Genomic DNA, 11,972 nt, shown 5'->3' on the forward strand with positions numbered 1-11,972 from the left:
GTAAGAATTATAGCCCGAAAACATTGCAAGAAACTAAACCACACGCGTTTAAATCGAAGATCCTTGTGAGAGGACATGCTGAGTTAGTATAAATGCAATACCATAGACTTATTCGAAAGGATTGGGAAATACCCAAATCGTCATTCAGGACAACATCCCCTCGAACCTGGGATAAAAGGCACAAAAAATGATCGGACGAACGAAAGAAGACACCGTCCTTTTTGCGCATTTCATCCTACCATGCCAAACGACCATCTAGCCCCTCAGGTTGAATTGCTGCGTATATGTATTTGGATTAGCGATGCTAACACTGCATAAATACTGCATCACGAAGGGGGACAATCGGCATGAATGGCCCCTGTTCATAGCTGTTGTTTCCGACTAGTCCGACTACACGATTGCATTACGTAACGCCACCGCACACTGCACTCCAGAGAGCCGTTGTACTCCCTACTCTTCTCTGAATAGATATCTTTGCGCACAGTGCCATACTCAGAAAAGACTATTCAGAGAAGGGAGGCTGGTCGTTTTCCGGTCTTCTTGAAAAACCGCTTGGCGTGTCAGTTGTTGACAGCTGACAGCATTACCGGGCCGTAATGTGTGAACAAAGGAAGCTTCAAGCGGAAAAAACAACAGAAGACAATGTTAGTACAACACAGATAGCAGGTATTCGCATCAACTCACAAGAATTGAGTTGTTTGATACTACCTTTATTTTGACCTGAGTAAACCCTGTTTTGTGTTCTTTGTAAAGCAAATTGGTTGCACTTTCAACAAGTAAAATCAACCTGTGATATTGTGAGAAACAGTCTTTATTCGCAGTGCAAAATTATCTATACACGTTAAAGCAGTAATGACTGCAGGAGGCAGCTCTTGCAAAGAAAAATAAGTAACCTTAAACACACTCTTTTTTCGTGAGCAGTGATGGTAACTATGTGGCAGGAATTGCAAGAATGGCTTGCTCCCATGAAACCAAACATCGCTGTTCTTTGTCTCCAGTGGTGTTGCGCCATGCCAGAGAAATAGGTGCCTGGGTAGAACATATTGTTCCGCGTCACTTACAGAGTGTATAATTAGTGAATAATGAGAGTTATCGGACAGAGAGGCAGCTACATAAGGTCATGGCAAGGTACGTTAGGTGTATCAATTTATTTGCGTTCTTTTATTCCAGATATATTGATGCTATTCTAGTGTGGACCTTGTTACTGAGGCTAAGTATGTCTTGTCCTGAAAAAACATTCGTTAGTATTGTATGTTTTAAGCAGGATTAATTTTTTGAATTCTTCAACAGACCTATTTTGAAACGCCCTTCCCAGCTACCCACGATTATTTTGCATCCCATGATTACAAAATACGTCATCGGGCGCCCACTTCGACTACTCGGCAGCACTGCATTTTTTTGTACGAAATAGCCTTTGTTTCGGTTTATCTCAAGAAAACATTCGCCAATAAATAAATTTATGCTCTCGATGCGCTAAGGATTACGAAACAAAAACGGACGGAAAAGAAATATCTGCATAATTTTTTTCCGTGGCAGTCAGAAGCGCTTCGATTACAATCATTCTGCGCAGGTTTGGAATACAGCCGCGTGAAGACTGGATTGTAAATGTGTGCTTAGAATTTTAATATTTACACAAGGGCTGGAGAACTTTCCGTGAAAATCATGGCGGAAGTTGAACATACTCGGGCTTCTGATTAGGCAGTATAACTTCGCCACAAAGGGTTTTTGTGTTCTAGTCTATGTAACATTCATGAGTGGTGGTGGAAAGGTCCACTGCCAATGGGAATTCAGCTCTTAAATCCCGGATGCCCGATTTACACAAGGAAAACTATCGCAGGCTTTTGCCTTAGGTTGTTAATGCCAGGTTTCAGGAACCAAGGTGCGAAGACTGGTGAGATGATGAAGAAGAGGAGACTAAGAAGCAAGACATTTCTGGAAGCTGGTAGAAAAATGAGCAGGAAGGAGGAGATGGAAGATGAAGAGCAGGTGGAAGGAGAGATCATGCTTCCAGGCGACCGAAGGAGGCGGGACCGGAGGTCTGGGAACCAACAAAGCACTAGCGGCACTGCCCCGTTGGCCTCCTAGTGCAATCGACGCGGGTGCTCCTGGACAACAGCGGCTCCGATCCGCTGGCCTCAGCACCGGCTTGTACGGGCGCACACGCACCAGCGGCTTCGTCCAACTGGCCCCGTCACCATCTTCACTGCGCTGCGCTCAGGGTGCTACCTCAGCGACAATCGACACCCGACTACCGCAACGATCCGGTGCAGCGCAACAACAATTTGTGCGGTATGAAAATGAACTTTAATAGCCAATAGGGACCAATAGATAGAGCGTGCTGACACTATTGTATTTAAAGAACTGAAAGACATTTGGGGTTTTTTCAGTATGTAGTGTATTTCCAACACTCTTTTTGTCTAATTTTCTTATCTTCTTAATACCTTTAGCTACCTTAAAGTTTCGTCTCAACCTGATCTTTTCGTGTCCGGAATTCATTCTTTTACCAAGGTGACACGTGACAAAAAAAATAACATTGGCGACCTTGCCAGGATCCGTTTCCCCATTTTCATCTTTTTACCGTGGTAGAAGAGATGGATCCTGAAAAGTTCATCACATTAGCGAGTAGCTTGTGGTCGACTAAGGAAGAGATGTTGGACCTGTATAAGAGGGAAAATGAGAGGCACAGAGAGGAAAGAGCAGCAGTGAGAGAGGCGAATCGAGAAGATGAAAAGAGATCCAAGCGCATGTTCGGATGTAGAAAGAGAAAAGCTAGTCCAAGAGAAAGATTTGGTCTAGATAAAGCTACTTTTACCGACTTCTAGAGCATCAAACCAGAGTTTTGAATAATCCCCTGTATCTCCAGTACCACAGACGTCCAAGAGTGCGGAAGTTTGCCCCAGAAAGCTCATGGCTCCTTTTGATCACAAAAAAAGATGACGTCGATGCTTATCTCCATCGCTTCGAACGGGTAGCACTAGGCCAAGTTTGGGAGGAGTCAGTGGGCGACGGCATTGAGTCTCGGTCTGGTCGGCAAAGCACTGAGTGTTTTCGGAAGAATTCCGGCTTTGGAGTCTATGGACTACGACACTATAAAGAGAGCATTGCTGCAAAGACTTAGTCTGACAGGTGACGGTTTCCGCGAGAAATTTTGCAACGCAAAGCCTAACGATGCGGACACAGGAAAACAGTTTGCTTCGCGTATCATGAGTTACTTATGCCGATGGTTCGAGATGTGGAACACAGAAAAGAAGCATCAAAAATTTCGAGATCGAATGGTGATGGAAGAGTTTCTCGCGTGTTAGCGACACCGTCGCGTCGGCGGCCATGGTTAACCAGCTGCTCATAGTTCTTCTAGCAGAAGAATAATAATAGATCATAATCTGGCCGCGTACAGTCTTTCTCTCTCCCTTCACCGGTATATTTCACGCCAAATTATTCATGCTCGGTTGCCGGTTTAGGCGCGCACGGGTTGATCAAGAAGGAGGGGGCATGCACACACAGCAGGACGTAATGCCGCTTAGATAAGATACTCGTTGTGGTAGTGGGAAATTTGAGTCTTATGGCTCAATGTGCCCTGCCAGCTGTGCGCCGCAATCGAGTGGTTTGCGAGTGGTTTTCGTGTGTTGCACAGACAATTTCATGCCTACTACCGAGCAGCGAAAGGGACAGCCATGTGTGTATCCGCTAGGATAAAGGATGAGGCCTTCGAGGTGTTAACTAGCTATGGCAAAGACGCATGTCGTTGCCCTGGAGGAATAAGAGTGGAAACTGAAGAAACATCAGCCCAAACTGAACCGGGCCCGGGCGCGAAAGCAACGGAAAGCCCCTACCGCCGCCACTGCCGCCTCAAGTTCCAGCTGGGCGCGAATCCATCCCGCAAGAACAGCAGTTGGCTTGCTTGGAACACCGACGTCTGCCAATATTACTTCTTCAGCGTATAGGGCTTTCACAGCGACATTTTCGACCGTGTCTTTCATTTATAACCACCCGTTCATGACCGGTTACCGGTTTATGCATGCACGGATTGGGAAAGAAGGGAAGGAGCACGTGCAGCTAAAGGGTTGATGCCGTTACTGATGATATGTCGGTAGTGTAGGCGTGAGGTCTAAAGGTGGCCATCAAACAGCCCAATGAGAATGGTCTGGTGTCCTCACTGGTTGAGTAGATTGCGTTCGTGTGTTACACAAACAATAAGGAGCCTACACCGCGGGAGGGAAAGAGGCAGCTCTACGGCTGTCCCGAAGGATAGAGCTCGGGTCTTTACAAATGTCATCCGGGTAATTGGCTAGGAAGTATGCTCATTATTATCAAAACACAAACTTTTGTTTTTTCGCAGGTCATTCGCTTTCACAGAGTGAAAGGGCACTAATCTGTAAAACAGCAGTCATCCGCATTATCGTTTCGCTGTTAGCTTCTCTGTCTTCAGACAAAAACGAGATCAAAACGCAAACTGTCTCCAAGGAAACCGCATCCTTCACGTTCCCAGCTGCCGCAACGCCGTCCCGTAATTGCATGTATCGAACGCCATGCCGTCCTGCGTTGTCTTTAACAGTTTTGACTTGTGTAAAAAGAAATCGGAGCTAAGTCTAAAAATTTGCTGCCGATTTATATACAGTTAAACTTGGACGTAATGGCTTCGCCTGCCCTCCTAACCTCGCTAAGCCCTATTACATCCCATTTAATGCCCCCTAATTCCTCGAACAACACCTCGAGACTTGCTTTGTTCACGCGTTAAACGTTGCCAGGTTCAGATTCCATTGGCGGCCTGTCCGGATCCAGGGATTCTTAGCACCCTCTGCTGCGTCACAGGTCTGACCGCCGCCGTGGTCAGTTGCTTCGCAGCCGCTGGGGACTGAGGGCCGAGGGTTAATTGGCGATGGACACGGTAACATAGGACAATGGACACGTCCTATGTTACCGTGGTCTAGAGGACAGAAGAGAACTGGGAGTAGGATTTCTAGTCAATAAAAGCATAGCTGGCAACATAGACGAATACTATAGCATTAACGAAAGGGCAGCAGGTCTTGTAATTAGGCTCAATAAGAGGTACAAGCTCAAGGTGGTGCAGGGCTACGCGCCCACATCCAGCCACGACGACCAAGTAGTGGAACGCTTCTATGAAGATGTGGAATGGCTAAAATAAAAACACTGTATACCGTAGTTATGGGGGACTTCAATGCTAAAGTAGGCAAGAATCAGGCTGGAGACAAGGCAGTTGGGAACTATGGTCTGGGCTGTAGAAATAGCAGGGGGGACCTACTATTTGAGTTTGCAGAACGGAATAACCTACGCATAATGAATACCTTCTTCTGTAAACGGGAGAGTCGGAAGTGGACCTGGAGGAGCCCGAATGGGGAGCACAAAAATGAAATAGACTTCATATTATGCGATAACCCTGGCGTCGTGCAGGATGTGGAAGTGCTCGGAAGGGTCAGGTGTAGTGACCACCGTATGGTAAGATGTCGAATTAGTCTAGATTTGAGGAGGGACCGCGACAAGCTAGTACGAAAGAAGCCAATAAATGAGCTAACAGTAAGACGTAAAGTAGAAGAATTCAGGATCGCGCTGCAGAACCGATATTCTGCCCTTAACGAGGAAGCCGAGCTTACGACACAGGAAGCCAGCGACAACCTTACACGCATTATCACGGAGTGTGCAGTAGACGTCGGGGGCACTATGGCTAGACGGGATACTGGTAAACTTTCACAAAAGACGAAAGATCTAATCAGGAAACGGCAAACCATGAGAATCTCTACCGCAGCTGACAGAATAGAACTAGCCAAGCTCTCGAAGTTAATAAGCGTAAGACAGCTGACATACGGAAGTATAATATGGAGAGGATCGAATAAGCTGTAAAGAACGGAGGTAGCCTGAAAGCAGTGAAGAGACGTCTTGACGTGGAGAAAAATCAGATGTATGCACTTAAGGATAAGCAAGGCAATGTCATCACAAATAGGGATAAAATAGTCACACTGGCTGAGGAGTTCTATAGAGATCTTTACAGTAGCCGGGACATACAGGATAATGCCGAACAAGACAGTAGCTCAGAGGAGATAGACATCGCACCAGTAACGACTGAAGAAGTAAGGAAGGCTTTGAAAGAAATGAAAGGGGGCAAAGCACCTGGTGAGGATCAGATAACAGCAGACCTCTTGAAGGATGGCGGAGAAATTTTACTTGAAAAACTGGCGAACCTGTATACTCAATGCGTAATGACTGCAATGGTACCGGAATTTTGGAAGAACGCATACATCATCCTAATCCGTATGAAAGGTGACATGAAGGACTTGAAAAATTACAGGCCGATCAGCTTACTGTCAGCCGTCTACAAGGTATTTACCAAGGTAATCGCTAACCGAATCTCTGCAACCTTATATTTCAGTCAACCTAAAGAACAAGCAGCGTTCCGTTAAGGTTATTCAACAATGGGTCATATTCGCACGATCAATCAGGTGATAGAGAAGGGCGCTGAGTATACTGAACCCCTATATTTAGCCCTCATAGATTATGAGAAAGCGTTTTACTCGGTCGAAACCCTAGCAGTCATTCAGGCATTGCGGAACCAGGGGGTAGATGAGCATTATATAAGAATACTAGAGGACATCTACAATGGGTCTACAGCTACCATCATCCTCCATAGGGAGAGCAGCAAAATACCTATAAGGAAGGGTGTCAGACAAGGAGACACAATCTCTCCAATGTTATTCACAGCATGCTTACAAGAAGTATTCAGAACGTTGGATTGGGAACAGGTGGGAGTAAGGGTTAATGGAGAATACCTCAGTAACCGCAGATTTGCTGATGACGTTGCCTTGCTAAGTAACTCGGGGGACGAATTGCAAAGCATGCTTTCCGCACTGGGCGAACAGAGTAGAACCGTGGGCCTGAAAATTAATATACAGAAAACTAAAGTAATGACTAATAACCTCGGGACAGCACAGCAGTTTGAGATAGGTGGCGAGGCAGTGGAAGTTGTAAGCGAATATATCTACTTAGGCCAAGTTGTGACCCCAGATCCCAACCATGAGGCAGAGATAATTAGAAAAATCAGAATGGGGTGGGGTGCATATGGCAGACATTCTCAGATAATGAATAGCAGCCTACCATTGTCGCTGAAGAAGAAAGTGTATGACAGCTGCATCTTACCGGTACTCACCTACGGGGCAGAATCTTGGAGGCTCACTAAGAGGGTTCAACTTAAATTGAGAACGACTCAGCACGCAATGGAGCGGAAAATGATAGGTGTAACATTAAGGGACAAGAAGAGAGCGGAGTGGGTCAGGGAGCAAACTGGTGTTAAAGACATATTAGTAGAAATTAAGAAGAAGAAATGGACGTGGCCAGGGCATGTAATGGGAAGGCAAGATAACCGCTGGTCATTAAGGGTAACAGAGTGTATCCCTAGAGAAGCCAAGCGTTGCAGGGGGCGGCAGAAAGTAAGATGGGCAGATGAGATCAAGAAGTTTGCGGGGATAAATTGGTCACAGTTGGCACAGGACCGTGGTAATTGGAGAATAATTGGAGAGGCCTTTGCCCTGCAGTGGGCGTAGATAGGCTGGTGATGATGATGATGATGATGAAACTTGGACGTAATGAACCTCTTTCTAAGGAATTTCTATATTTAACAAAATTTTTAAATTCCCTACTTCGAGCCCCGTTGAAATCCATGCGTTTGCGATTTCTATGTAACGAAGGCGTTGCGACGGTTAAGCTTGATATAACGAATTTGAAATGCTAATAAGTTATTGTGTTTTCCACTTTTTCTGGAAAATCGGGTGGAGAAATGCACTAGTTGAGCCAGCTTCGCCCGCACTGCAAGCTACAGCGCGTTTCCAGTGTAGGTGCGGTGTCGGTAAGGTGCTAGGCCTGTCTGTCGCTGTGTAGTCGCGTGTTTCCACTGCCATCTGTGGTGTCCGTTCGGAAGTGATCAGCTCTGCGACCTGAAAACGAGATGTTTTTTCTTTTCAAGACAAGCCCGCAATTTTAAATTCCATCTCCATCTGCGAGCTAGAAGCACGTTGCCGACAGGTACAGTACCACAGTTAGCACCGTCTCCGAAATTTTGAGTGCTGCAAAAAACATCGAACTCGCTAGAGCCGCCTTTTAAGCATAAGTTTGGTCCTTGATACGGGTAAGACAACGAAGAGTGTCAATCGGTAAAAGTGGTACGTAAGTTACGTTTTGGAACACGGAGATAATAGGCCGTATGTCTTTAAGGTGCCGTGTAGTGACTGAGTTCGTGGGAAAGCAGCAGGTGGAAAATAACGAACGTTTTCAGTGTGAAGTAAATCCTTTAATGTTCACTTCACCATCTAGCAGTTTGCTTTCGTCTCTGCTTCATGTACGCGTGTCTGCTTCATTCATTCGAAACCTCCATGAAACCAAAACCTGGATCTAACGAAAACTTGCGCATTCTGTGAGCTTCGTTACGTTCATGTTTAACTGTATTCTCCAATGCGAAATTTGAGCGCCCCGCGGATTGCAGTCTTCGCGGTGACTGCATAGCATGCTGCGTCTCAGGAAGTGACGCCGTTGTCAGCGAAGTCACGGCGGTGCGCCTACTCTGGCTTCATCTTGCAGCACTTGGCCGCTACCGAGAGCGTGTCGCTCAGCCTCGGCATAGCGCCCTCCCCCTCACACTTCCGCCACGCTTTGCTCCCACGCTTTCATGCTCGCTCTATCTAGCCTATCTTCGGTCTCATATTTCGCTTCGTCACAAGGAGGAAGACGGCAACCCAAACCACAGGGGCGGAGCCTTAAGAGCTGCCATGAGCCAACTCGCCCATCAAAGCATACTGTTAAAAGCTGCGGTCTAAAACTACTTAGCTATCACAATGATTGACGAGACTAAGAGCTTCACGATGTGTGCAGTCGGGGAAGCGGCAGCTTGGTCCTCGCACCAGACGATATGAAACATCGACTTTGGTCCTCCCTCGCAGCGACAGTGTAAGGACAGCCGTTCCCCAAGTTTGGTGTACTGCGCAACGTCGAAGGCCGCACCGGATTGTGCCTCCTTGTTGCATTTAGGAATTTTACTTAAAAAAGGTCGCACAGATATATCGTGGCCGCCAATTGCTCCACTTTTTGACCGAACTCCCTTACCCCCTATCCTCAATAAATATTTTCAACAACAACACCACCTGGAAAATGTAAATGCTGGACAAGTGTGACCCTCAAAAGCTGCTCTGTGGGTGAGCCGTTGCCTACTGACGAGAAGGATGTGGTTAAGGATGAGGTGTAGTGCCGTCGAAAAATTAAAGAGTGCCTTCCTAAAAGAGTTCCACCTTGTGCTTTACCCGTCCGACCACTCTATCGGTTTGTAAGACAAGGTTCCGCAACGCAGCGTACGGAAAAATGGTTGTGGTCAGGCGGAGAGGAGATGCGTTCATGATGACGTGCACACGCGTAATAGGATATCTAGAAACGTGTTCCAGTCATCCGAGAAATGAGGAGTAACCGAGCGTTAACTATAGCTCACTTTCAACAATATTTTGGCTTAGACAATCGAGGAGGTGTCCGCTAACCGATTATTTTAGGCGGCGAAAAAATGCAATTTATAGGTGGCATTTTGGTGGTGGCTGTAGGGTTTTTTCACAACTGATGAACAACGTACACATGTGGCATTTAAACACGTTCCTTCTAATCTACGAGGGTGAACGCCGGTGCGCTGGCCTAACATTGGGAGTTAAACGTCCGTGTAATTGGCGATTGCAGAGAAAGGATTTCGATTTCAACAAGAATAAAAAAATAAACCGGGAGAAACTATACCCCGCAAAAGTTATTACCCTGAGTGGTTGCTTTAAGTAGTGTCCAGGACAATATGAGGGCTGGACGGGAAAGTAGCTGGTAAAGCGTCACGGCTTGATCTCTTTTCCTTATAACAAGCCTTAGTTGCGTACCGTTATCTTTGGAAGGGGCACTACTTTTTGGGGGAAAAATGAGTTAGCCAGAATGAAACTGGCTGGCGCCGCATCATTTCAAAGTGCTACGAGTTGTGCCGCGCCTCCGCCAGATGGCGCCACAAATCCCGCGACCGAGAGAAGACGCAGTAAAACATCCCCCTCGCGAGGGGCACGATCAAATGCAGATCATTTCCGGGGGCGCACGACGTTAAGTAGTTTGCGTTACGTTAATGTTGTTGCACTTTTGGCAACTGCTGACGAGAGAGCGCTCGTCAGAAGTAATTTGAATGAGTCAACGATATAAGGCGCGTTCGTAGCGTCCCATTCTGTGTCGGCTTTGTGGCGCAGTGGGTAGAGCACCATGTACATTGCGTTCCACCCGCAGGGTCGAGGGATCGAAACGGGGCGCCGGATAGTATTTTTTTTTATATAGTAGGGGCAACGACGGTGCAGACTACGGACGTCAACGCGGGTGACATCGTGAGTTACTGAAATGCTCTGCATTTAAAACAGTATTTTTAATGCAACAGACTCCTATTCAATTTTTATGGGTGTTGTACACAACAAAACAGTTTTTGCAGGGTGATTATAAGTTACATCTCCGAGCCGGTTCGCGAACGGTTCTCCAACTTGTTCGAGTTCTGATTTAGTCGAAGCGAAACTTAACCGGAACGGAGTGAGCTCACCCGAGCCCAAACAGTAACCGAATTCATCAGCCACTTCTTTACACTTACAAAAACCAATCACGGTAACGCAGCACAAAAAGATCAAACAGGGTATAAACACATCAGTACAGGGAGGGAGCCAACATGCGGAAAACAAATTTTTCTCCGCCTGCTATATCTACTGTATTGAATCCAACTCTATGCGTACTCTTCCGCTTGTACGAGTTAAAATACCCCCTTTAACACAACAACCCGAGTGCTCATCCCTCTCATGCTTCTACGCATTATTCTCATCAGGCCTCTCGATGGAAGGAAAAGATAAGCTCATAAGAAGTTTAAAACGAACTGAAAATGCAAGGAGACATCGTAGTTAAAGAAACCCTGTGTGTGCTTTGCGGAGCCTCGCTAAGAGTGTATATTTCGTCCGCCGGTATAGCTCAGCGGCAGAGCACTGGTCTCGTAAACCAGGGGTCGTGAGTTCGATTCTCACTGGCGGCATCGTTTTTTTTTTTCTTAGTGCGAAATTGTGCTTTGAAGCACCTCGCATCGTTTCAAGACAAATGTGATTATGAGGAAGATGAATAAATTAATTTTTCCCAGGTTAACAGAGGTGTCGGTTGCATGAGGAGGACAGGCGCCCCTATCCAGGGCTGATTAGGTCTGGCAGCACTCTATGCCCGTCGTACCATCTGTTGCTGACCTTCATGGTCTGAGGTCAGCAACGTTCCTTTCCACTGTTCAGGGTATTCGGGTGATGTAAGAGACGTCGGCGCAGGCCCACGTAATGTGATTAAGGGAGGCATACTCAGTTGCGCAGAAAGGGCGTTTGTTCGAAGGTAGGGCCTTCATGCGAGCGGGAAGGTGTTGGTTTGGAGGTGACGCAACAATGTCGCGTCTACTTTGGCGGAATATTTGTGCGGAGGGCCATGGGATTGTCGGGCGAGCCGCGGGTGCTATGGAATGGCGTTGTACCGCCGCTGTATGGGCACAGGATAATGATCATACAATGGCTTCCGAAAGCCATTATCTCGGTCGGCAGTTTTACCTGGCCGATTGCCACGAAGAGAGTCGTCGCCGGAAGTCCCTACTATCTTGACAGTGCGGAGGAGGGGTTCTGGCGGCTTGCTGGCCAGAATGCGGTGCGCTATAGAATAAACCTCGCCCTTTGCCTAGCTCCGGCAGGCGGCCTGAGAGTCCGTGATCAGGGGTGCGTGTTTTCTGCTGACGTGGTGGATACGATTGCAGTGGCTCTGGCTGTTTCTGTTGGCCTTCTTGTGTTGACGGAAGCGAAGCTGTCCGGCAGGCAAGCGTCGATGACGGAAATGGCAATCGGTGGCCGATGCTCTACTTTGCTGCGTCAATGAACTTGGAATCTGGGTGACTGCCGAACTTTGAATCAATATAG

General features: G+C 47.0%; 1 non-coding gene across 1 annotated transcript; it reads left to right on the top strand.

The window, feature by feature from the left end:
- Window positions 1-10,993: 10,993 nt before the first annotated feature.
- Trnat-cgu (transfer RNA threonine (anticodon CGU)) lies at window positions 10,994-11,065 on the top strand. The gene has a single exon. It is a non-coding gene; the product is annotated as a tRNA-Thr (tRNA).
- Window positions 11,066-11,972: the final 907 nt, after the last annotated feature.

The sequence above is a fragment of the Haemaphysalis longicornis genome, unplaced genomic scaffold (genome assembly GCF_048455015.1).
Source record: "Haemaphysalis longicornis isolate Haplotype H1 unplaced genomic scaffold, Haemaphysalis longicornis Haplotype H1 scaffold_9, whole genome shotgun sequence".
In the NCBI taxonomy this organism is placed as follows: Eukaryota; Metazoa; Arthropoda; class Arachnida; order Ixodida; family Ixodidae; genus Haemaphysalis; species Haemaphysalis longicornis.